This window comes from Haliaeetus leucocephalus, unplaced genomic scaffold (genome assembly GCF_000737465.1).
Source record: "Haliaeetus leucocephalus isolate CR32 unplaced genomic scaffold, Haliaeetus_leucocephalus-4.0 Scaffold678, whole genome shotgun sequence".
NCBI classification, from domain to species: domain Eukaryota; kingdom Metazoa; phylum Chordata; class Aves; order Accipitriformes; family Accipitridae; genus Haliaeetus; species Haliaeetus leucocephalus.
In genome coordinates this window covers 3,666,136-3,689,630 of record NW_010973114.1, presented here as the reverse complement: position 1 = coordinate 3,689,630, position 23,495 = coordinate 3,666,136, and positions in this window count along the sequence as shown.

Below are 23,495 nucleotides of genomic sequence, written 5' to 3'. Positions count from 1 at the left end.
ATGGAAAGGTGGAATCGCTTCCTCGCCACCGGACCCCCGGCTCCTCACCCGACCCGGGACCCCGAGCTGGGTTTTATTACCAAGTTATTGATAAACCTGGGGTGAGATTTGCTTTGCTGCAGCCCCCCTGGCCCATCGCACGGCGAAACACAAGCTGGGCTCAGCATCTCTGCAGCCCCCTGGTAGAAAAGCCCGTGCCCCCCCCTTCCTGTCCCTGCTCCTCCATCCTGTCCCTTTTCTGGGGCCCTAAAAGGGCTTTTTGGGGGCTCTGAGTGTGGGGGTTATTCCCAGGGTTTGCTCTCAGCCTGCTGGAGCTGCTGAAAAGCCCGTGGAAATGTGTTATAAAGCAGGAGAGGCAGTGGCCGGCGGGGAGGGGCAGACGGGGACGAAAGATCACAGAAGTGGGGGAATATTTTTAGCCCGTCTGTGTGCCGGCTTCTCTCAGCGAGCTTCAGAGCTGCTCGGCTGACTTCAATCACATTTGATGGAGGGGCAAATGTCTTAGGGCTGCTCCTGTCCTCTGAAAAAGGAGAGAAATCCCAGCAAGGGCCCCCCCCGGGGGGGATTGCCAGCAGCTCCAATGCTATGAGACATCAGAGAATCCACAGCAGGATGGTGGGGCGGGAGGAAAACTGGTCTGCGGATTTCTCTGCTGAAAAATAACTGCAATTTGTGCAATTTGGGTGTTGCACATCCCACCCCCGGCAGCCCGGCAATCCGGTTCCCAGCTCGGTGCTCACCGGCGCGCACGTGCTTTCCATCGCAGCCCTCGGCCAGCGGGTTTTGATTACGAGCTTGCAGAAGCCAGCTCACCTCTCAGCAGGGCGAACTCCAGGAACGGAGTTACAAAGCCGCACGTTTCGCTGCAAACCTGATCCCGGAGCAGAGGAAAGGAGAAAGCGACATCGGGAATGAATCGTGCACGAGGGGTCACGGACCAGCCTCCCATTCGCACTGGGGGAACTGGAGATCCTCCAACGTGCTTCCTCTGCTGGAGTGACTCCAGTTGCATCCTCGTGCTCTAAGCCGACGGTTAGATTAGGCTTTCGCCATAAATATATTTAAACCAGCCACAACGCCAGTGCAGGAGGACACGAAAGGCCCCGTTGCATGGGGCAGTGCGGGCTCAGCATCACCTGAATCCCCAGCGCTGTGCCCGGGGCACGCCGGGGAGATGCTTTTCTCTGCACGGGATGGTTTAAAACAACCCGCAGCTGCCTGTTGCCAGCACGGGTTTCAGGCATTGCAAAGTGGATGATGTTCCCCCATATCCCCAGGGAGGGTGGAGAGCCAGGGGTGCAGGTGGGCACCTTTTTGCCCAGGGAACCTTTACCAGGCTTCATGCTTTGTAAATACGCAGGATTACAGCAGGGAAAAGCCAGCCCAGGCCACCCGTGTCCACCCCCCCCACTCTCTGCCAGCCCCAGGGACAAAGCACCCCAGGGAACCCAAGGCAGCGAGGAGCTTGGCCGTGGCCCGATGTATCCATCACCCATCTATCAATGATTTACCACCGCTGTGAAGTGCTGTTTGTGCTGCCGGGGCTTCCCAGCGGCCCCGGCCAAGGTCAGTGCTCCGCTTGGCGGGGGGACAGACGGACGCCAAGGGGGGAGAGGGGCCGGGACCCTGCGTGGTGCCGGTGGGCACGAGGCAGGAGCAAAGCAGAGCCCCCTCGCACCCTGCCGGCACGACAGGCTCATCCCGAGCATCCCTCCTCCCGCCGTGCTCGAGGATCCCGGGGCAGCCGGGGGCATCCACCTAACCCCGCTCTTCCATCCCAAGGGGTTACGGGGCCGGTGCAAACAACCCTTGCCAGGGCTCCGCGCCACGGGGAGGGGGGATGAAAACCATCCAGCGGCTGCTGGAGCCGGGACTGGGAACCGCTTCCCACCGGGGTCACCGGCACAGCGGCCGGCACAGCCTAAAACCATCCCCGCGAGCACCGGCACCCGCAAGGCGCTGGGGTGTTGGCGCTGGACCGTACTGGGCACCTCGCACAAAGGGTTCCAAAGGTGCCGGCGGTGCAGGGCAGGATTTGTGCAATCACTCTGCTTTTTGAAGCAGCTGCGGCATCCTTTAAATGCCCGACCAAAACACAAATTGATTTTTAAGCAATGGGCTGAGCAGGCCTCCACGAGGACCCATAGCTTGGCTAATATTTAGCTACTGGGCTCCCACGAATAGCTTCTTAATCCCTTTGTATTTCAGTAATGGCACGCAGGATGCAGCCTGCTGCAGCCGAGCTCCCCGAGCACGTTGCTGGGGTCCCCGCAGCCCCGCGTCCCTTCGCTCTGGCCACCTCCTTTTTTCTCCCCCCTCCACCCGGTGTCTCTCCTCCCCCCCCTCGCTCCATCCCACCCCCACCTGCACCCCAAGGACACCCCGCTCTGCTCCATCATCCCCGGGGCTAAAAAAGCCATTTGCGAGGCTGCGTGGTGAACCAGCGCTGAGCACCAGCTCAGAAATAACCGCGGGCTTTGGCTGAGCTGTTTTCACCCCGGACCGGTTCCCCGGGACATCTCACCGGAGAGGTGGCATCACCAAGTGCACCAGCACCCATGGGGGAAGCTGGAGGAGGGCACCGTGTCTGAGCCCTCTCCCAGAAAAGGCTTGAAACCCCACAGCTTTAGGCACCGATTGCAAATATCTCACTGCTGTTGCAGCAAATGCTTTATTTATCTCCTTACTTATTTAGCTGGGAATTAATATCAGAGGCTCGAGGCTGTCCTGGTAAATCCATGATAAGTGAGCAAATGCATTGGAGGGCTTGCAAAACTGCAGTGCATAATTTCAGTGTATTTGCCGTGGCAGTGTTTTGGGTCGCTCCTTTTGCAGAGAATGCATGTGCATATGTATATATACATACATATAGGTATGCACACACATATGTATGTAAAGCCCAGGGAACTCAGTGCCTGCAGCTGGCATCTCCCCTGCCAATACCCACATCATTCTATTTTGCAGGCAGCTCGTGCCAGCGTGCCAGGATCCTGGCCACCACCAGCCAAGCTCTCCCAGCCCGCGGGCTCCCCAAGCCCCCGGTTTCAGGGTAGACCCCCCCCCGCTCCAGCACAAAGGGCTGCTTTGGGGTGCAAGGGGGGGCTCGCCGCCCTGGCAGAGGTGTGTGGGGTGCCTGGAGGACGGCAGCCTCGCTTTTTCAATTACCGGCTGCCAAATTTCTCGGCGTGATGCTGCCGCCAGACCATCGCCCGGCGTGAAGGCGGAGGGTGCCTGAGATCACAGCAGCGCTTCCAGCACCCGCTGCCCTCCCTCCCTTCTCTGCAGCACCAGCAGCAAGAAACGCACCGTTTTGTTTTAGTTTTAAGGGCGATTTTCAGTGGAAACATTTCCCAGACACGCCATTTCCCCGGGAAGCGGCAGCTGTGCAGTCTCCGTCCCGCCGCGGGTTTCCCCTGCCAGCTCGCGCATGCGACTCCCAATTAATCGCACAAAGAAAAGAACATGTTTAAATGGTGAGTCAGGCGCAAGCACGGCCCCACGCCAAAACGATCAACCCCAGCTTTCCACCCGGCGTGGTTATTCTGTCCCAAAGAGCACGTACCCCTCGGGAAGCCGGCGAAGACCCCCCCAGCGAGGCGTGGGAAGGCAGGGCAGGGAGGGCAGGCAGGGCTCCGGTATTCGGATGGGTCGGGGGGACACCGAGGCCGGGTCGAGCTCGAGGAAGTGCCGGGGACCAGCCTGCTCGGGAAGAACCAGATGGTTTCCATCCTGGATTCCTCCAGCATCGGATGACGTGGATGGGAGGCCCCCGGGGTGAACGCATTGCCGAGGCTACCCACCGTTGGGTGCTGTGTGTGCCCCAGCATCCCACGGATAGAGGAGCGGACCCAATGCTGACCCCAGCCCAGGGTCCCACATCTCCAGGAAGGAGTTTGCTTGGTTTTCCAACCCCTGAGAAATCCCTGGGGCTCCCGGTGGCCCCTGGGCTGGAGGAAGCCAGGGTGCCCGCTGGGAGCCCAGGCTCTGGTTTCATGAAAGCAAACTGGGAGGGAAAGAGCCGGCTCACCCTTCCCCGAGTCTGTGCATGGGATGGGAGGGAGGAACCACGGCTTTGGGGACCCAGCTGGGCCACCCCAAAAATGCCCCAGCCGCCCCCAACCCTTTTTTGGGGTCCCACCCCAAAAGCGGGTGCTGCAGCCCTTGCCTACGTGCCCGGCGGAGGGGGTATTTGCACCGCAGCACCCGTGCCCCCGGGCAGGGCGTTATCAGCGCAAGCCCTGATCAGCAACACCCTGATCTGCTCTCATGCATGCTCACATTTTCATGACACCCTAAAAATCTCCAGGAGGTTTTGGGGGTGTTGCACGCAGCCGGGTTCCCACCGCAAACACCCCAGGGCAGCGGCAGGAGCCGGCACGGTGCCGCTGGCCCGGGCGCTCTCCACTTTGCAAACCCAAGCTGTTTATGAGCTATATGAGCACAATAAAGCAAAAGCAGCTGTGGCTACTACCTCCTTTTATGTAATTTTTTTTTTTTCTTCCCCCCTTCTCTGAATTTTTATGATCCAGATATAAAGCCCTGGGAAATACACGTTTAGAGTAGAGCACTGACACCCGTTAATGCAGGGGCATGAAATGCAGTGCCCTGACTCTCATCCATCCCAGGAGCTGGAGGTAGGGATGGGGATTACGGCGGTTCCCACCATGCCAGCGTACACAGAGCCTCTGCACCCCAGGGCACTTATTTCCAACGAACTTTTTTTTTTTTTTAAAGAAAATACTAAAAATAAAGTGCCTGAAAGCCAGTGACAGGCAGCGGGGGAGAAATCCCAGGTGTTTCTCATTCGGCCCTGCCACGGCTCATGTTTGCACAACCCTGCCCCATACCAACATTTCTTTGCCCAAGGCCTTACCCAAACAAAGGCAAATGGGTGAAGGATGCTGTGGGCATCCCAGGAAAGGACTGGGAAATAATACTGTCACCCTCACCGAAACCCTGATTTGAGCATCGCTGCCGGCTCCAATTGCTTTGTCAGCACTTGCTGTATTTAGGATTAGCGTATTTTTGCTTTTTTTGGCTTTTTGGAGAAGAGCTTTCAGCTTCAGAGCTAAGAGCAGGAGAGGAAAGCAGGGCATTAATATTGGAATGCCATCACATCTCTGAGGCCAGGGACACCTTCGAGAGCAACCGCAGGGGTTTCTGCCCACCAAGCATCCACCAAGCTGGACCAGGGGCCATGGCCTGGCAGGGGAAAGCATGCTGGAATATAGATTTTTTTTTTTTTCAAAGTAGAAGAACAGGGTTAAGCTGATTTCCCACCCCATCCTTCACACCCCAGGCTGTGGCAAAGCTGCTGTTTGCACCCTGGCGCTGCTTGACCCTGGGGCTGGGCTGGCACCGTGGGGACCCAGGCACCCCAGCTGGGACACTGGCTCTGTCCCAGCACCTGCCCTCTTGCACCTATGAAATATTGGAGTTTTTCTAACTCAGCTGAGCAGGCTCCTAAAATCTGCTGGGAACCTGCCCGGGTTGTGGGTACGTACCCCCACGGGTGAGCTCAGTTCTCCCGGTGTTCGCCTGCCATGTTCTCGGTGCCGTCCCCTCCAACGTGGAGCAGAGGGACCGGGGTCCCACTGCTTTATCCCACCCAATAACCCCCATCCCGCTGACCCCCACACCCCCGTCCTGCTCCAAAGCCCAGAGCAGGCGGCACAGACACCTCCTTCATCTCCAGCCACGCTCATTTCTGGTGCAAGGCACCCACTTTGCACCCTCCCTTCTGCAAACGCAGCCCTTAGACCCCTCGCTCGGATGGGGTTCATTCGTTTTGGTGCTTTACAAGAGAAGGGGGTGCCCCCCAAGCACAGCCGTCCTGGCTAACTGAGCCCCCCCATGCCAGCTCCCCCCCAATTTACACCCCTCCTGCCATTGCATTTGGCAAGGCAGCGCGCCCCCCTCCTCCTGATTTACGCAGACCCTTCAGCACACACTTGTGGCAGCTCTTTTTAGGTTGCCGGTGATTAGAGAGATGCTGCGTTGCCCCGTAGCCTAATTAATAATTGGAACTCTGTGCTGACCTGGCACTTTACATCTGCAGAGCCGAAGCGGTGCTGCCGACGCAGGCAGCAGGCTGTCTGCGAGCCCTGGATCTGGCTGTCGGCGGGTGGCTTTGCATTCCCATGGCCAGGACATCCCGGTCTCCATCCCGGTATCGGGCAGCAGTGCTGGCTGGAGCTGGGGGGCTCACTGCCGGGAAGGGCTGGAGGTGGGCTGGGAGCCTGCACCCACCCGAGCATCCTGCAGCCCAGACTGCAGCTTGCGGCCAGGTTATGTGAAACAGCATCTCCTTTGGTCTCTGGTTTAGGCTGGTCCTTTGCTAGCTTAATTAGATAGTCACTGATTCCTCCCAGCTCCTCTGCACATCGTTGCTGGGACCCTCATCCCTTGGCTCGGCCCCGGGGCTGGAGGGTAGGATGGCTGTCCCATGCACAGCCCCTCTCTCAGCTTTGCCTTCCCCACCATTTTCCATGATTAACCTTGAAGAAGGGAAGGATTTGGCCTGTGAGAACAGGGCACGATGGCTTTAACCAGCACTGCGGTGCTCCGGCGAGCCTGGGGGGTCCGCAGGGCTACCCTGACACCGGCTGCTCCGGCTCGCCACCCACAAACCAAAAAGCCCTTGATAATAAAACTAAAAAATCAGAAAGCCCCAAATGATACGCTCTGTATGTAAGGAAACAGCGACAGCCGCAGCATCCTCCAGAGCAGCCGGGACCCCCTGTGCCCGGCACAGGTTGCACCCCCGAGCCAGGCTCCATCAGCTCCATCAGAGCCCCCGCGCCAGCTTTCAGGTTTCAAGAAGAGCCTTTTTGTGCCAGTGCTGGGGGCTGGGACAGGACAGTCCTTCCCACGGTGGGACCCCCAGCCCAGGGGGGGAGCAGCCCTCATCCACAGTGGGGATTTTCCCCTTTTTACAGCATGGCCAAGAAACACTACGTCCCTTGGCTGAAGCTTTCTTAGCTCTTCAGGGGTATGGGATGCTGCTGCAGATGTGCACCAGCCCCGCCAGTGATCCTAATAGGTGATCAGCTAAACAAAGCAGAGAAAATAATGCTTACAGTATATTTTTCCAAGGATAAATCCCTATTTTTCAGGTATAATCAGGCCAGTTTCCAAGGCAGAAAAGGTCTTTTCCATTTCTCCACCACCGAGCTCAGCAAACAACCCTACCCGCAGAGCAGGATCGGATGCTTTATCACATTCCCCTGTTTGTGTTTATGACAGGGCTGGATCTTAAGCTGTTGCATGAAAAAATACCAGGCCTGCCCTCCTTTGCATCTGGCTTCACACCCAGCCTAAGCCGATACCGCGCCTCCTCCTGCCTCTGTCCATCAGTCACCCCAATTACCCTCCGCAGAGATTGCTCAAAGCTCTCCTACCAGCACCCGAGCCTGCGCTGCTCCTTCCTGACCCACACCAGCTCGCTCGCCGCACGCGATGGAGAGAGACGCATTCATCCTCAGCCATCCCAACGACACTGGGAAAGGATGACAGTCCTGCAGGACCAGCAGCATCCCATCCCGGCGCTGCCCCATCCCGGCACTGCCCCATCCCAGCGGCGTGGGAAGCTTCCCGCAGCAGTGCCCGGGCCAGCCGGGTGGGGTGAGCATGGAGAAGACATTTAATTACACAGCGCTGGGTGTTTTTCCAGTTGCAGAGGACCGGCTGCATTCGCTCTACCCGCACTGGGTGCCATTAGTCCTGTTTGACAACTAATTGGCAATTAATAATATCACTGCATTATGCAAACAGGCTATGAACGTTCTGCAGATTGATTTTTTAATGCCTTTGCATTTGCTTCTAAGTGTTTTAGGGCTTAGATTATATATATATTTTTGCGATGAGCTAGAAAAGCAGGTGTTTGGGGATGCAAAAGCAGGTAATCCTTCCCACAGCACCTAGCATGAGTTGCCAGCCCAGGGGATCGCTGGCACGGGAGTTTCCACGGCTGACCCAGCGCCGGGTGATGGCTGCGAGGCAGGGCTGAGCCTGCTGGCAGCGATGCTGCCACTGCCCGGCCGATGAAAGGCCACCGGGAACGCGTCTGTCTGCCCATGCAGGCAGCCGAGACGTGCCGGGCTGGCCTCGTCACTCCTGGTAATGCTTTAGGTTGCACGGCGGAGTAGGAAAGAGCATTAAAAATAGCCTCAAATACCGATAGGAGCAGCAGCTTAGCGCAATCGAAAAAGAGCTTGCGGACAGCATCCAGCCAGTTTAGCTTTGCTTATGCTAATCGGAGAGAAGACGACTGCAAACAGCTCGAGGTGAGAAGATTGGGCGGCGAGGAAGAGCGAGCTGGGACTTTCCACGGGCAGGCAGCCAGCGCCGTCCCTTTTATCTGCTTTTGGGAGCGTCTGGTTCCTCGGGGCCAGGCTGCCCGGCCGCCCCTCGCCCGGTTGGTGCCGTGCCCGAGGCACGGCGCTGGGGATGAGCCGCGTCCACGGCCCGCGTTCCCCGGGTTGGGGTGAGCAGCGAGGTTCGGCTTCCCCCCAGCATCTCATACCTGCGCCCGCCTGCAAGAGGCTGGGGAGAAGTTGGACAACCAGCGCACGGTCAACCTGGTGTCCTCCGGCGGCTTTGGAAATGCTGCACATGGGGTTTTTTGGGGGAAGGCTAGGAAACACAGCGTCATATATTTTGTTTTCTATTTCCAAGGGCTTTAATGGGGAGCATTGTGCAGAGCAGTCCTTTCCCCTCCACCTTCAAAGCCCCTTCCCGGTGGGACCAGCTGTGGACTTGGGGTCCCTGGGCTTGCAGTAAGTAAAAGCCATGGTGGTAATGACCCCTGCTCAGCAATGCTCAGCCATTTAGCTGCTTTAAGTTCACTGGGATGCAAAACTGAGGTGCTCTTTCGTAGCACAGGCTACTTTCCTATGCTCAAAATTGAGCTCCAGCATTGCCATTCCCTTTAATTTTGGAGGAGCAGATAGTTTGCATCAGCCCTGCTAACGCTGCTAGCTGCCCAGCAAGTCTTGCTCAGGGCTTAAAGAGGCATCTTTAAGAAAGATAAGCAAGATAAAGAAATGAAACCACCACCCAAAAAAAAGAGAAGAGGCATGCCGAGTGCAGTGTGAACACCTGCACTTTTGCCTCCGTGACTCTGGGACTGGTTTTGCAATCAGATCTCCCAGCATATGAACTTACACAAAGAACATGGCAAACCAGCAAAGGCCCCATTTTTTCCCAGTCTGGGCAATTCCCAGCGATAGGTTTGCAAACTCAAAGACCAGGAAAATGAAACTCACTCGTAAAATTGGCTGCACAATGCTGTCAAGTGCTTGGGGGGAGAAGCTATTTGGGGAAAAGCAAAGGTAATTTTTTCCCTGTCTCTGCCCAAACGCTTTGCCTTACATGGCACAGACCCTCCTCAGAGGAAAACTTGATAAACACTTTGCTTCCCAGGCTGTACATGAACTTCTTAAAAAAAAAGATAATCTGTGTTCCTTTGATAAATCCTTTGCATTCAAGGTAATTAAACTTTAATCAGCAAAGCCAAAGAAACTGAGATTTTTCTGCCCAAGATGAGATAGAGACAGACCCAATTACCTATCAGGTGTGGCATGCACCATTAAAACTGCCCAACTCCTGCAGGTCTCTCCTTCCCTCTTGTAGCTTGGAACAAGATGGGGAAGAATGAAACGCAGGGGGGAAATGGCAGGAAAATGCATGCATTTTCCAAGTGAAATGACATTGCTTAGTTCATGGGGATAAAAATTACCTGCTTGTTCCCGTCTGCTTTCTTATGCCTCAGTTGCAAACCCTCGGCACTGGAAAAATCCTCCCCACCCAGGCGGGGAAGCCGAAGCGCAGCTAACCTGCTTATTAGCTGAGCTGGATGAGCCGGCGAGCAGGCAGGACTGCGGGCAGCCTGTGCACCGCAGGCAGGAGGGTGCTCCCTTTCCCTTTCCCCATCCCCTTCTTCTTCCCAATCTCCTTGCCCATCCCCATTCCTATCCCTGTTCCAGTCCCCATCCCCATTCCCATCCCTATACCCATCCCCTTCCCCATCCGCATCCCCTTCCCTGCAGGGGACAGACTCCTCCAGCAGCCGGAGCAAGATTGCAGGGTTTTTTTCAGCCAACCCCGGGTTTTATCAGGTTTTTAGCTAAAGCCCAAGTTTTGGCGGAGAGGACGAGGCTGGCCAATGCGCAGGGCTCAGCCAGACTCCTGCCCAGTCCGTGGGACGAAGCACATGGGTGACAGCCCAGCTTGGTCACTTCCCCAGGGATAAAACCTCCAGAAAGCAGAGAATAGCGTGAAAACAGAGCGAAACCAGCCCTGGAGACAAGCTGTTTGCAAAGCCACTGAGCATTCCTCCTCTTCCCTGCAATTCTTAACACACGTCCGTCTCTGCTAATAACTCATTGGGGTGCCAAAATAACAGCCTGCACCTTTCCTGCATCACGGGGCACACCGGCTCCTCTCCTCGGCCAGCATCCTTGTGCTGGAAATTGGGTGTGCTGAGAAGGGCCAGAAAATAATGGCCAGAAAATAATAGCCAGAAAAACAAGCTAAAATCCAACATCGTTGGGGCTCTTTGAAGGGCCAAAAGTAGGTCTTATGAGGGGAAAGGCTGGCAGAGACCCCGGGATCTCTTGCTGGGAGCAGCATGGATCCCTCCTGCCACCCACCGCATGGACAGGGGACCAAGAGCCGGTGTCCCAGGGCACGTTTGTGGGAAGCCAAGCTCAAGGGTGATGTTTTTGGGAGGGGATGCTTCTGGGGTGGAGGTCCCCGGAGCACGAGGGTTTGCTTTGCCTCATTGCTTTGAGAGAGGGGCAGGCGAGACGGGGGAGAGGGCTCGCTGCAAAGGGAAGGAAGGAGAGGAGGAGGAAATGAAAACTAATTAACTAATAAATGTGCTGGGTTGGCTCGGGGGCAGCAGGAGAGCAATCCAGAGGGCTGACTCACTCTGACTCAGTCTGCAAAGAGTGGGTTGAAATCTGGCGTGGGCTCATCTCCTGTCCCGGCCACGCGGCCAGGCTGCGGGCACTGAACCCAGACCTGCCGGGGCCCGAGCATCCCCGCGGGGACCTGCCTCGCACAGGCGCCGCTTTCTTTGCAGGAAAGAAATCGCTTTCTCGAGGGAAACGAAGCCAGATTCGCCGGCGGGAGCAAGCAGCTCGGATGGAGCCAGGCTTTTTAGATGCAACTCCCTGTCTCCCTGTTTTCACCTTAAAACTGGCCAAGTGTGGGGCGGGTGGGAAATTCCCCCTCTGCACAACCAAAGCCACCGCTGCCGTGGGAGAAGACGACGTTGCCACCAGCGCAGGGATCCCGAACGCTAACCCCGAAGCTCGGCAAGCACATCCAGAGCCAGCGGGATGACCAAAGGGATGGCTTTGAAGGGATGGATCGAATCCTGCCCACCTTACGGAGCAGGGACCCCGGCAGGGAGGCAGCACCGGTGCCGCCCGGCGTGTCGGCGCACGCCGGCGGGGAGGCACAGCCTTCCCCTCCGCTCCCCTGCGCCCCGGCTTCGCCTCGTTCCTACCCGATGACTGGGTGCGATTGCTTCACCCCACAGGCTCCGGCCGTGGGGTGAAGGTCCCCCTCATCACCCATTCCCCCTTTTGGGGGGGGGTATGGCAGGGGGATGCGCTATTTGGGTGCGTGGCAAGGAGAGGGGGTGCAGGTTTAGACGCGATCGAGAGCATTGCCCAAGGCTGGCGGGGCGTCACCTCTCTGCACCCCCGTTTCCGAGGGGCTGTGCCGGAGTTTTCGGAGGAGATGGGGCTCCTAAGGGGGGGCACAGCTCCCATCTCCCCTCGCTGACCCAGCGGGGACTGGGCTTAGCCAACACTGGTGCCGTTTGAGACGGCTGAGTTAGGTGAGAGGATTGCTACCCGCTGCACAGGCACGAAGAAAAAGAGAGAGGAAAGAAAGTTCTGCAGTCGAGTTGATTTTTTTCCCACCCCCAGAGGCTTTGGCACAAACTTACTTTCCTTTTTTTTAATTTGTCCTTGCTCTCTTTTTTTTTTTTTTTTTTTTTTAAATATTTTCAACCAATGCATTACTGAAGCCTTTCGCCTCCTGACAAAACCTGGGCTCCCTGCCAGCACATATTTCTGATAATTCATCCATTATTAAATGAAATCAAAGATACAAGTTTAAAAAAAAAAAAAAAGACACGGGACTGTTTGCATCCAAGAGAGGCTGTTTACAGCTGGGCTGGGAGTTTCTTTAACTGCAAAAGGATCTCCCCAAGGAAAACCCACCCAAAATTCTTGCCCTGCTCTTCAAACTGCAAACATCTCTGGGTGGCCATGCCAAAACCCAGGGATCCTACAGCATTTTCCTGCCTGGATAAAGGCGATTCCCTCCTTGCCGTGGGCCGGGCTGATAGAAGCCCTAACTTGGGTGGGTGCTGGCTGGATATGTCCCCTCCCTGCCAGCGGGCTCCCCGGGGAGAGCCTGTAACCCATGGCCAGAGACAGCCCGACTGGATCAGCCGGTCCTCTCCAAACCAGAGAGAGAGGAAAACCTGATGGAGAGGGAGGGGCACAGCAATTATAGCCTTTTCGCTTTAATAACCCTCGCTGCTTCCCCGAGTCCGTATTTACATCCTTCTCGGCACAGAAGTAGTAATTAAATTCTCTCCGCTCAGGTCTAAACAACAGCAGACCCTCCTGTTATTAAAAGCAGAGAGACAAAGCTGAAAATAAACCTGATTTTTAGGGCTAGGGAGCCTCAAACCCCTCTCTATAAATTGGCTAATCAAGGGGGGTGGCAGGATTTAGGGCCACACCTCCATGCTCTGCTAGGGCATCGATACGCTGTATTTATCTCCATGGGATGCTGGGGATGGAAAACTGCTTGGAAAACAGCTCCGTGCCACTGGTCCCTTCTCACGCCATTATTTGGCTGTTTCCACCACCCATAAAGAAGCAAATGGATCTTGGGGTCTGTGGGCACTGGCTATCAGGCAGAGCTGTGGGAGTGCCGGGAGCCGCTCAGCAGCAGCTTGTGCCTTACCAGAGCAGCTCGAGCCCTCTTCTCGCTTTAACAAAGCTATCAAAAAAATTTGAGAAAATTAATTATTCACTAAGCCTGCTAATTAAGCTGATTTCCTCTGCGAGGGCATGGAAGGAAATGAGCTGGAGAAGCTCTTAATTGTTTAAAAAGAGCCGTCCTACAGGCGTTCCTCTCGAGCCGCTCTGCCTGCCGAGAGCACCCAGCCCCATGTTTCACTGGGTCCGGAGGAGTTTGCCGGCATCGGTGCCGACCTTGCACCTTGCAGACGCTTTCAAAGAAGCAAAGGTCAACAGTGAGCCATAAAGTGCTCCTAAACCCCCGGTCCCCAAACCAGGTCACCCAACACACCCAGCACCAGGCTGCTGCCTTCTCTCCAGGGAGCAAGCGGGGCTCTGCGGGAGGCTCCGTGGGGACCCTGAGCAAAACCAGTCCAGAAGAAATAGCACGTCCCTCATGCAGGCTATTTCTTGATGGCCCAAGAGCTTGAGGAAGACCTCATCCTGCCCCAGGTCCAGTGGGATGTGGCGCTGGCTCCTGGGCAGCCACAAGCAGGGAGTGGGTCAGGTCCGCACCGTGGGCATCCCTCCTTGCCACCGCTGGATCGCCGTGGGGTGCCCCATCCTTTGCCCTGGTCCCAGCACCATGTCCAGGTGAGCCCAGCGGAGCACGGTCTCCACTGGGCAGCTGGGAGGATCTCCCATTGCCACCAAGCTTTCAAAGAGGGGTTGAAACCGCAACGGCATGGTCAACAAGGCACCCAGTCTGCCGATACCCATGGCCAGAAGGAAGCCCAAGCATCTGCTCTCCATGTCATGATGGTTTGGGCAATCCAGAGGGGATGCCTGCCAAAAACACCCAAGGCACGGCTGCCATATATGTATAAAAAAACCCAAAGCTACAGGCAGCTTAATAGTCCAGCAATCTGCAACCCCAGTTCATTTCTCAAGTTATGGCACATGCATGAGCTTTTAGCAGCAACCGGCACCAGGGACAGACCTGCCGTTGCTCCCACCTTGACCCTAAGGCAGAGCACTTGCACCCACTCCCCAAAGCACCCTTGGGTGGGTGGGGAAGAATGAGGCCTCAATGCCCTGCACCAAGGGAACCGGCTTCCACCCGGCGGCTGGGGTGCAGCAAGTGGGAGCGGAGGTGCCCAGGGATGGCAATCCTCCGACGGCCCCCGGGGACGACAATCCTCCAGCAGCCCCCAGGCCCTCTGCCCAGCCTCCCACAGCAAGGAGTGGTCCTGCTGCCCACGCCGAGCCTTGCCCTCCTACTCCCACCACCATTTCGTTTCGGTCCCCCTTCACCAGAAGCTTCCCTTCTTGTCCTGTAGGGGTTGATGGAGAAAAACGCTCCGGGATCTCACATGGCGGAGAACAAAAGGAGTTCTTTTCAACCAAATGGATTTGCTTCCAAGGCACCTCGCCAAGGACACCGGCTACCCCACACCAGCCTTGCTTCTCCCACAGAAACCAGTCCCAGCACAAATGCGGTGGGCTTGTGGATGGAGAACCCTTCCCCTCCACCCCAGCCCTTCCCCCTCCGGCAGCTTCCAGGACAGCAGAAATTTGGGACTTGGTGCAGGCAACCGCCGGAGATCACGCAAACAAAACCGAGGGAAAACCGAGCGGATCCAGCCGAACAGCATTGCAGCAGGAGCTTGGGGTTTTCCCAAGACAGTGCTGTGCTCCACAAGCATCCCCGGGGACCTGCACTGTTCCTGGCACAGTTCTTGCACCAAAATGGCGTAATAAAGGAAAACGCGGCCCCAAGGAGCAGGCCTGCCAGTGCTTGGCCAACCGTGTCCTCACCAGGAGAAGACAAAGCTTGATAACGCCATGATTGCCCTGAGATCCTCTGCTGAGTTTCCAGCAGCTGGAAAGCATTTACAACTGTTTGCGAGCCACAGGTAAACACGTGGACAGGCACTTCTCAGTCAACGCCACAGCCCCACGTCTCGGCTGGGAGCCAGCTAAGATGGCCCCTCCAGCACCAGGTCACCATCCGCACCACCTTTCCTTTCCCTTCCGCAGCCCAACGCTGTTAAAAACATGCATTCGTTTTCCTACCTGGTGCTGGGAACATCTATGAGTCGGGTTCCTCCAGCAGCTCCATGGTGAGCTCAGGGTTATCTCAGCAGAGCTGGAAGGTAAAGCCACCAAGAGAAAAGCTCAGCGTCCCTGCAGAGGTGGGACACTTCAAGGCAGGTTCCTCCTGCGCGGCCGGCGGGAGCCCATCCCGCGGGAGCCGGTGGGACCGCGGGGTTCTCCACGTCCTCCTGGGCTGGTGAGGCACCAGGATCCCTGGGAATTGTGCTCCGCTTAGAGAGACCTACCCTTTTTTGACTGGTGTCCAACCCCAAAGCGCATGTTCTTACCTGCTCAAGTGGAAGACGGGGGAAGGCTCGAGCACCTTTCTGAGAAACACATGGGTCTCAGCGGGGTGTGGATCTCACCCGGCTCCTCCTGCTCTTCGGCCGAACGATGGTTAGGAAAAAAGGGGGATGCAAAGTCGCAGCGAGCTGGAGAAAAGAGGCCAGTGGTGCAAACGCTCCCCGCAGCTGGTGTCTACACAGCTCTGCTGGTTGGTTAACAGTGGAGCTCTGATCAACAGGTATATTGATGTCAAGCTGGGACTTGTCTCCTCAGCGAGGAAAGGGAACAGCAGAGATTACTAAGCAATGCAGGAATGTGGTTTGTTTAATATGAGCCATCAACACAGAAGAGTAAAATAATGACAGATGTGTAATCACATTTCCTGAGTCTAAACCCATGAGATAGAGAATTTAAACACCACTTTTCCCAAGATCAAGAAGAGGAGCCGTTTGGCTAAGAACTCATTTGGTTTACTAATTTCCTCGGCATTAAATCAGCTGTTTCACGAATCTCTTAACATACTTTGCCGAAGCGCTCCAAGGACGGGGCTGCTCCCTGGCTCGCTTTGATGTGAGGGTAAGCAGAGCGAGAAGATGCTTTGGAAACACGGATGCGCCGGCTGACCGAGCTGGCCTGGATCACAAGTTTCTGAGCGTTGCTTAATTGGTTTATTTTAATGAAAGATGGCGAGATAAATTTCACGTGGCTCTTTATTGGGGGAGCAGCGAGTGGTGGGAGACAGAAATCAGGATCTGGGTTAAGCCAACCCTTCGAGGGCAGGCTGGGGGGAAAATGCAGCCCTTTCCCCAGGAAAAGCCTGGCAATCATGGAAAGCCAGAGTTTGCTTTGGTTTGGTCTCTCCTGCAAGGCTGGTCTGCAGAAGGCATGTGGCCAAGGGTCACCAGACGTGAAGCCCACTGAGACTGAGGGAAGAAATCGTGGCTCAGCCTCGGTCTTCACCTCCGGCCGCGGCAGTTTCCCGAAGGTCACGGGTGCAGGACCTGGAGGGGAGCGGTTACGTGCCCTTGCTGTGCTACAGATGGCAGGGAAGGGCTGGGAGGGAACGGTGTCATTTGCTTGTCGGGTGTTTTTGTCTCTTAAGATCAAAAGTGGGAAAAGCACCGAGCAAATGGGGAAGGTGCCACCGAGCGCAGGAGCCAGGTGTAGAGGGACTCCAGTTTGCCTCTTTTCGGGATTTAGGAAGCATGTCGTTTGCCACTGGCCAAATTATCAGCCCTTCCTCTGCTTCCCCTCCCTGGCTTTGCAGGACCTGTGGTCCCACATCGCTTCACTTCTGTGCATCCATGGAATTTCTCAGGTGGCCTCAGGTAGTCGCAGAGACGGTGCTGGAGTGGAAGAGCCCCCCAGCGTAGCCCATCCTCCTACCCCAGCACTGCAGCGAAGGGCAGGAAAAGCAAAGCTCTGCAGATCCTGCAGTAGGCTCTGCTAAGAAACAGGGGCCTCCAAAGCATCCCTTGCCGTGGTGGTGGCTGCGGAGGGGTTGCTACACCGGCCCGAGATGCTGGGGAGGAGACCATCAACACGAGACCCAGGTCAGGTGTATTTTTCATGCCCAGGAACAGACCTGAGTGTGTGGGTGCATGGTAAGACAGGGCAGAGCACCAAGGATCCTCCACCTCTTGGCTTTGGAGCCTCCAAATTGAGCTTCATTTTCTGGATACGCAGATCTCCCCAGGGACCCTGTCACCGGGAAACCCAGCCTGGTACCAGTGAGGTTTGCAGCTGGCCCCCACAGCAGCTCTCCGCATCGCCACAGTCTGGAAGAAGCTCCCAGACACTCATCCAGAGAACCTGGAGAACATCAAGAGAGCAGCTAAGCCTTCGTGGCCTTGTGCCCTTTGCAAACCCCTCTCTGCCCCCCACCCCAGGAGCTTGGTAGGGCATCTGATCCTGCCTGTTAGTTATTTCAGGCGAGGAGCACCCAGAGGGGCAGGGAATTTGCATGGCAAATCCCCAGCCCAGAAAAACCGCAGCTGCCAGATGCCATCAGGGATGCCCAAAGTCAGGGGTTTAGGGAGCTGGGAAAGCTGAAAAGGAGGTACCCAAGAGTGCAGGACCACTCTGCCAGGTCATGGGTGACCTTGCAAGGCTGTGGGGGCCACTGCAGCACACAGAAAAAATGCATTCCCTAACAGGGAGTTCAGCCAGGACAGAGTTTATTCATTTATTTCGTATTTGCTATCATGTCCCTGTGGTGGACACCCTCGCCGGTGCTGGCAGGGCTCCTCCATGCTCGCTGCCAGAGGAGCTCCGCTGACCATACAGCTGATGTCCTTGCAGACCAGTGATGCCATCAGCTCACATCTCCCTGGTGCGAGCCAGGAGATGCTCCTTTATTTTTAGTTAATTGAACAAACAATGGCTCCTCCCCCAAAGGCGCCTAACAAGCAGCGTCCCCATATCGGTGCCCACGTCCATGCTTTCCTCCCTGACTTTATCGGAGTGCACGAAGCTGCTGCCTCCTGCCATGGGAAAGGCAGCTCCTTCCCCTAAATGGACTTTAATTAGTGTGACTGCCTGCCAACAGCTATTCTGGTGACACCCATGCTCCAATTAAGTCTTGATTTCACCCCAAATCGTACAGAACCCAGGCACGGCTTGTCCCTGGCTGGCAGCGTAGAGAAACGCCTGAGGTGGTGCTGGCAGAGCTCAAAGGCCACGTTCAGCCTGGGGAATTGGGGGACAAACGCCCTCTTGGCCAGCGCTGGGGTGGTATCGCCAATCGTTGCAGATGATGCGAAGGGATAATTTGGGATATAGGGAAAACGGCCCGTGCAGTGAAGTTGGGAGCCCGTGGAAGCGTTCACGGAGCAGGAGCAGCCATCGGAGGCAGAGCAACCTGCCAGCCCTGCCTGCGCGGAGCAGCTCGCCCCGTGCCCGGGGCACAGACGGGTTCCCAGGTGTGTCTCGCAGCCCCGTGGCTTTCGTTCAGGGCTGCAATTGCATCGCCACTTTATTAAGAGTCACCTTGGGTGGGATGGAGCCGTCGGCTGCGAGCCGAGCTGAATCATGCCCTCCCAGCTGGTCCTCTCTGCACGGGGAGTCTAGACGGCTGTCTGACGTGGAGACATCTCCTCTCCGAGATACCTGCATGAGGTCTGGGGTGTTCGCCACATCAAAGGGCCCCTGAGCTACTAAAGTGAGGTTATAATTAAGCCACCCGAGGGCAAGAAGAAGAGAGTCTCTCCCAGGGCCGGCCGATCAACCTCCACGGCTCTGCCACTCGGGGTGGTGTCCTCTGCCACCAGCCCAGGAGACTTTCATGGCCATAGCAGGGGCTCCTGTCCCACAGCTCGTGGGGATCATACCGGCTTCGTGCTGACCCTGGTCTAAAAACCCCGAAAGCAAAACCTTCCTTTGCAAGCCGGTCACGCTCCGCTGCCAGTTTCTTGGCTCCCTTGCACACAAGGAGAGGAGCCCAGGGCGAGGACGGGGACGCAGATGTGTCAGGAGCTCCTTATGCCCGTTTTGCTGCCAAATTGCCCCAAAAGCCAAGGGACAGCTTGGGCAGCCGCAGACTCCGGGAAGGGCTGTCCTGAAGGGCAGAAGGAAGCTGAAGCCCTGGAAATCCTTGCAAACATCACCGCAGCCTGCCAGCGACTCACACTCTAGGTGACCAAGCATTGCAATGCGGGAGGTTGCAATTTTCACTTCAGAGAAAGCCCAGGAAAGCAGCCATTTAATTAACCAGAGGAACCTGCTTCATGTCACTCCTTGCTGTAAAGTGCATTGGAGTCTCACCTTTAACTATGCAAAAGGCCCCAAGAAACCCAATGCCTTGCAGGTGGGAGATGCTGGATAATGTTTTCCCCTTTTTAGTGGGGTTTTATCCAGCTGGACCATTTCACAGAGCCAGGCGGTGACCACAAAAAAAGAGAAAATCGGCACAAGCAAGAAGGACATAAGCTCTGGTGGGCAGGGGAAGAGGAGCCAACCACTGATCCTACCTGCCAGCACCAGGAGGGCCAGGTGTAACGTTGCCTTAACAAAAGCAGGGACATGCTCCTCAACTCGCCGTTAAAACCTAAGCTCTACAGAACGTCAATAAAGCCCACATTAAAGGATTAAAAACTGGCGAGGAGGTCCCAGGAGACAGTTGTCTACCAAAAAGCCTCCATGAAGTGGAGCGTTGCTCCTAGGGGGTTTCATCAGGCCAGGCACTGAGCCAGCTGCCAGTCAGTCTTTTCACCCGTAATCCGGAGATCGCTGCAAAATCACCGCTGGGAAATGGTGTGCGGCATCCCCCGTGCATGTGGAAGAGCACACCCAAATCAGCGGGAGGATTTTTGTAGGGAGCTTAAAAATAAGGAAAATTTTAAGAAAAGAATGCATTACAAGGGGGTTCACTCCTCCAGCCAGCCAGCTGCTCAGATGAATAACCCCCAAAAGGGGGTCATTTGGTAGGGTGACATTCCCCCCCACCCCGTACACATCATCGACTGGCTGAGCCTTAAGTGACGTGTCCAGCATCACCCCACAGCAGCCCCAAAGCTGGAAGTCAAACGCAGTGGTCCCAGCACATCACAGCGCATCCTCCCAACACAGCTCTCCTCCCTCAGGGATAAAAACCTCTCCGCCAAGACGATGCCCATTCCAAAATGCAGGGCTGGCTGCTCAGGCTGTAATTAATCTCCATGGAAGGAAAAATCCTTGTTATTGACTGGCCCTCCCCAAGCAGACAGACCAGGCAGACTGTTTCTGCAGAGCAATCAAAGCCATCCTGCTGTCCCCTGTGCAGCCCTGATGGCTTCATGGTCATCTCTTCCCACCACGTCGTTCACTCTCTGGATTGCCTTGGAATTGACTTTCTGTTTTCCACGAGAACAGTTTTCGCTTTGTTGTTTCTTTTTTTTCTATCAGCTGTTAAATCCAAAGTCTGTTGTGAAGGCAATTTGGGTGCATGCTCACAGCTACACAACGGCCTCATTTCCCAACAGGAGCAACTGGGGAAGGCTTACCTGGGAAGCATACTGGGATAAAAAAAGAACACCCCTTTTAAATGTGGAAACCTTGCTTAAAGCTGAGTAAGGATTTAAGGTTAGTAATATGCAAGGAGCAAGCCAATGCAAAATGACTTTTATGATTCACTCTGTCTCCAACCTGGTCTAGAAGTCATTGCAGACTTTGACTCAGATGATCAGCGACATTGAGATGAGAGGGACAATACAGGCATAAAGATAATATAAGGTACAGTGGCATGATTTTATGGGCTAATTTATATTAGCCCCTGCCCAGCCAGAGTTCACCCATGGTTTGCTGTGTTCGTCCCATGGGGTACAGTTGGGTTGAAGGGAATGAGCTGGAGCAGAGGACAAGAGCTGGTCATCAACATGTGCCCTTATCTAGAAGCACGAGGGGCCGAGGGGCAGCGGCACGGGGTGACCAGGAGAACCGCTGGTATGATGCTTTGCTCACACAGCCATTGCCCTTCCTCCCACGGCTTTTGCAAATTTGCTCCTCATATAGCAACACCGGTTTGAATTTGAGGCAGGAGAAATTACCCAACCTCACTGCCCTGAGCAGTTCCAGGGCAATGGGTAAATGCAGGAACTTGTCAGTGCTGCAGTTGATTTGCAGATTATTTATTTGCTTATTAGATCACATTTGGCTAATAGTTTCTGTGATGCTCCACAGTACGGCTAATAAATCTTCCCTGGTGACCCACTAGCATCTTGCTCGATGGCCAGCTTGAAGGCATCCCTAATTAAACCAGTTTTGCCTTCCTAATAGAGCCCTAGAAGTCAGCCAGCAGAGCAGGAGGCGTTCACCTCGCTCCCACCCTTTGATGACGGGAGTGGAGGTGAGGAGGAGGAGGAGGAGGCTGGCCTGCCCGGTGCCGTGCCACGCGTCTCGTCACAGCCCCGACCCGCGGTGCCTGAGCTCGGGTCAGGGTGGGCAGGCGTGCTGCGTGACCGTGGGCACGAGTCCCTCGACGGCTGCTCCTCTCCCACCACCTCTCCTCGCATGGGACGGGACAGCTGCGGGCAGGTGGAAGGGGGGTGGTGGGAGCCTTGCACACAGGGTCCCTGCAGTATTTTCCCAGGGGAAATGCTTTGCGTCTGCTCTGCGGGGACCCTGTAGCCTCTGCTTGCCTCTGAGCCATTGCACCAATGGAGCATCCATCGACCTGGCTGCCCAGGAAAGCCTGCCCACCTCCGATGCATCGGGCACCCTCTTCCCATCCCAGCTTCTCCCCGCTTACAGCACTGCCGATGGGCTCTTCTCCAGGGGCCCGATGTCCCTCCCAAAATCCTGCTTTTCCCATCCCACCGAGCCCTGCGCTTTGTCTCGTCTTGCCCCATCGAGGCACTCACCCCTCTGGCACGGGGATTGCCTCTTCCTGACACAGCTCAAGCATTGCAAAAATGCGTCCCAGCTGGCTGGAGCTGAGCGTGCAGCACACCACGGGCAGGCATCCCAAATCCGCCTCTTCTCCAGCCTGGACCGACAGCCCCGTCCCACCACCCCTCACCCTTCCTCGCCTGCCTCCTCCTCACTCGTCTCCCCTGCCTGTGAAACACAAAGTCTTTGCTCTCCCTGTTCGGAGGAGCACGAAAGGCTTGAACTTTCCCTGAGTGAGTTTTTCCCCGCCAGCAGGACTGTGTGCTGTGCCGATGCCAGGTATTAACTAAGAGGATGACTCAACAAACCAGTTCAGACCAAGCAAGAACAACCCTTCACTTTTCTTCCAAGACTCCGGCTCAGCCCAGCACAGGCTGTTCTGGAGCATCAGAAAAGGTTAGTTAACTTGAAATATGACTTTTTAAACAGTTTATTACATCTCCCCTCCTTTGGGTTGCAGCAGGTATGGGAGGATGATGGAAATGCAATCAAGGAGATCATTCCAAGGTAGTTTTTCCCTAAATTTTTCTGCCTGGTTTCGAGGTTTCCCTGTGAGATCTTGGCATGTATTTCCCAGAAGAGATGTACTACATTGGCATGTGCCACGGGATGGAGACGGAGGGCTTCAGGAAGGATGAGCTCCCCAGTGTGTTTGTCCAGGAGATCAGCAGAGATTCATGAGAGCCCCAGTATCCTGAGCTCTCCAGCATCCTGAGAGCCCCAGCAGCTCTGCCAGATGGCTCTGGCTTGTGATGGGGCAAAGGCACGTGGCACGGAGGGACCCATCCTGCTCACAGAGGGTCAGTGGCTCTAGCTGTGATGGGGAGCAGAGGCAGCACTGAAGGTTTCAGCTTGGGAAAGCTGCAACACTGAAATGGCCTGATACAGGCAGTAGTTAAAGAAAAAAAAAAAACAAACTAGGAAAGACTACAAAATGCCTAGCAGCATGTGGTCTGGGAAATACGGCTGGGCAGGGCCGTGCTGGAGGCTGGAACTGCTCTTTGGGATCGAAGCTGCCATTTCCATGGAAAGCATCATTAACATTGTGTTTTCCTCCACTGTTCCAGAGCCGCTTCCAAACCCAAGAGCCCTGGTGCTGCCAGGAGCCCATCAGTAACAACCCGCACTGCTTGGGATTGCATCAGCAGCCCTGGCTGATGGGACACCGCAGGAGGTGGAGGGGCAACCTCCAATTTTCATGTTGCAGCCTCTCTGCCTGGTGGTGGGGTCAGAGCTGCCGGCGTGCTCGTTCCCATGGGCACTGCCCCGCACATCCCGGCCGAACCATCTCTGCTGCTGGTGGCCCTGCGATGTCCAAATCACTGCAGGGCGATAAAGCATCCAGGAGGCATCTTCTCCCTTTGCTTTTCTTGTGGATGACGTGGATGAGGAGAAGGAGACATGACAGGAGCATGGGGTGTGAAGCAGCAGTGCCCAAGTGTGGGGCAGAAAAGCTTCCCTGGGTTTGGGAGCATCAAGGGAGGACAAGGGGTTGATTTGTGCATGCTAACGCACTGGAGGTTTGTCCTGCCCGTGGCTCACTGGCATTTGGAGAGAAGAAAGCCAGAAGGTCTTTAATGGCAACATAACATCTACACCCAGCTCCACCAGGAGAAATCCTGCGATCGACTGGGACTGTCCCAGCAGAGAAAGGAGCAAGACCAGTTCAGGAGGATTGCGCCAGACTGACCTGCAAATGCAACCCAGGGAGAACAACTTCCAAGCCATGCGGAGGTGGGAAACCAGCTCCCCCCGCAT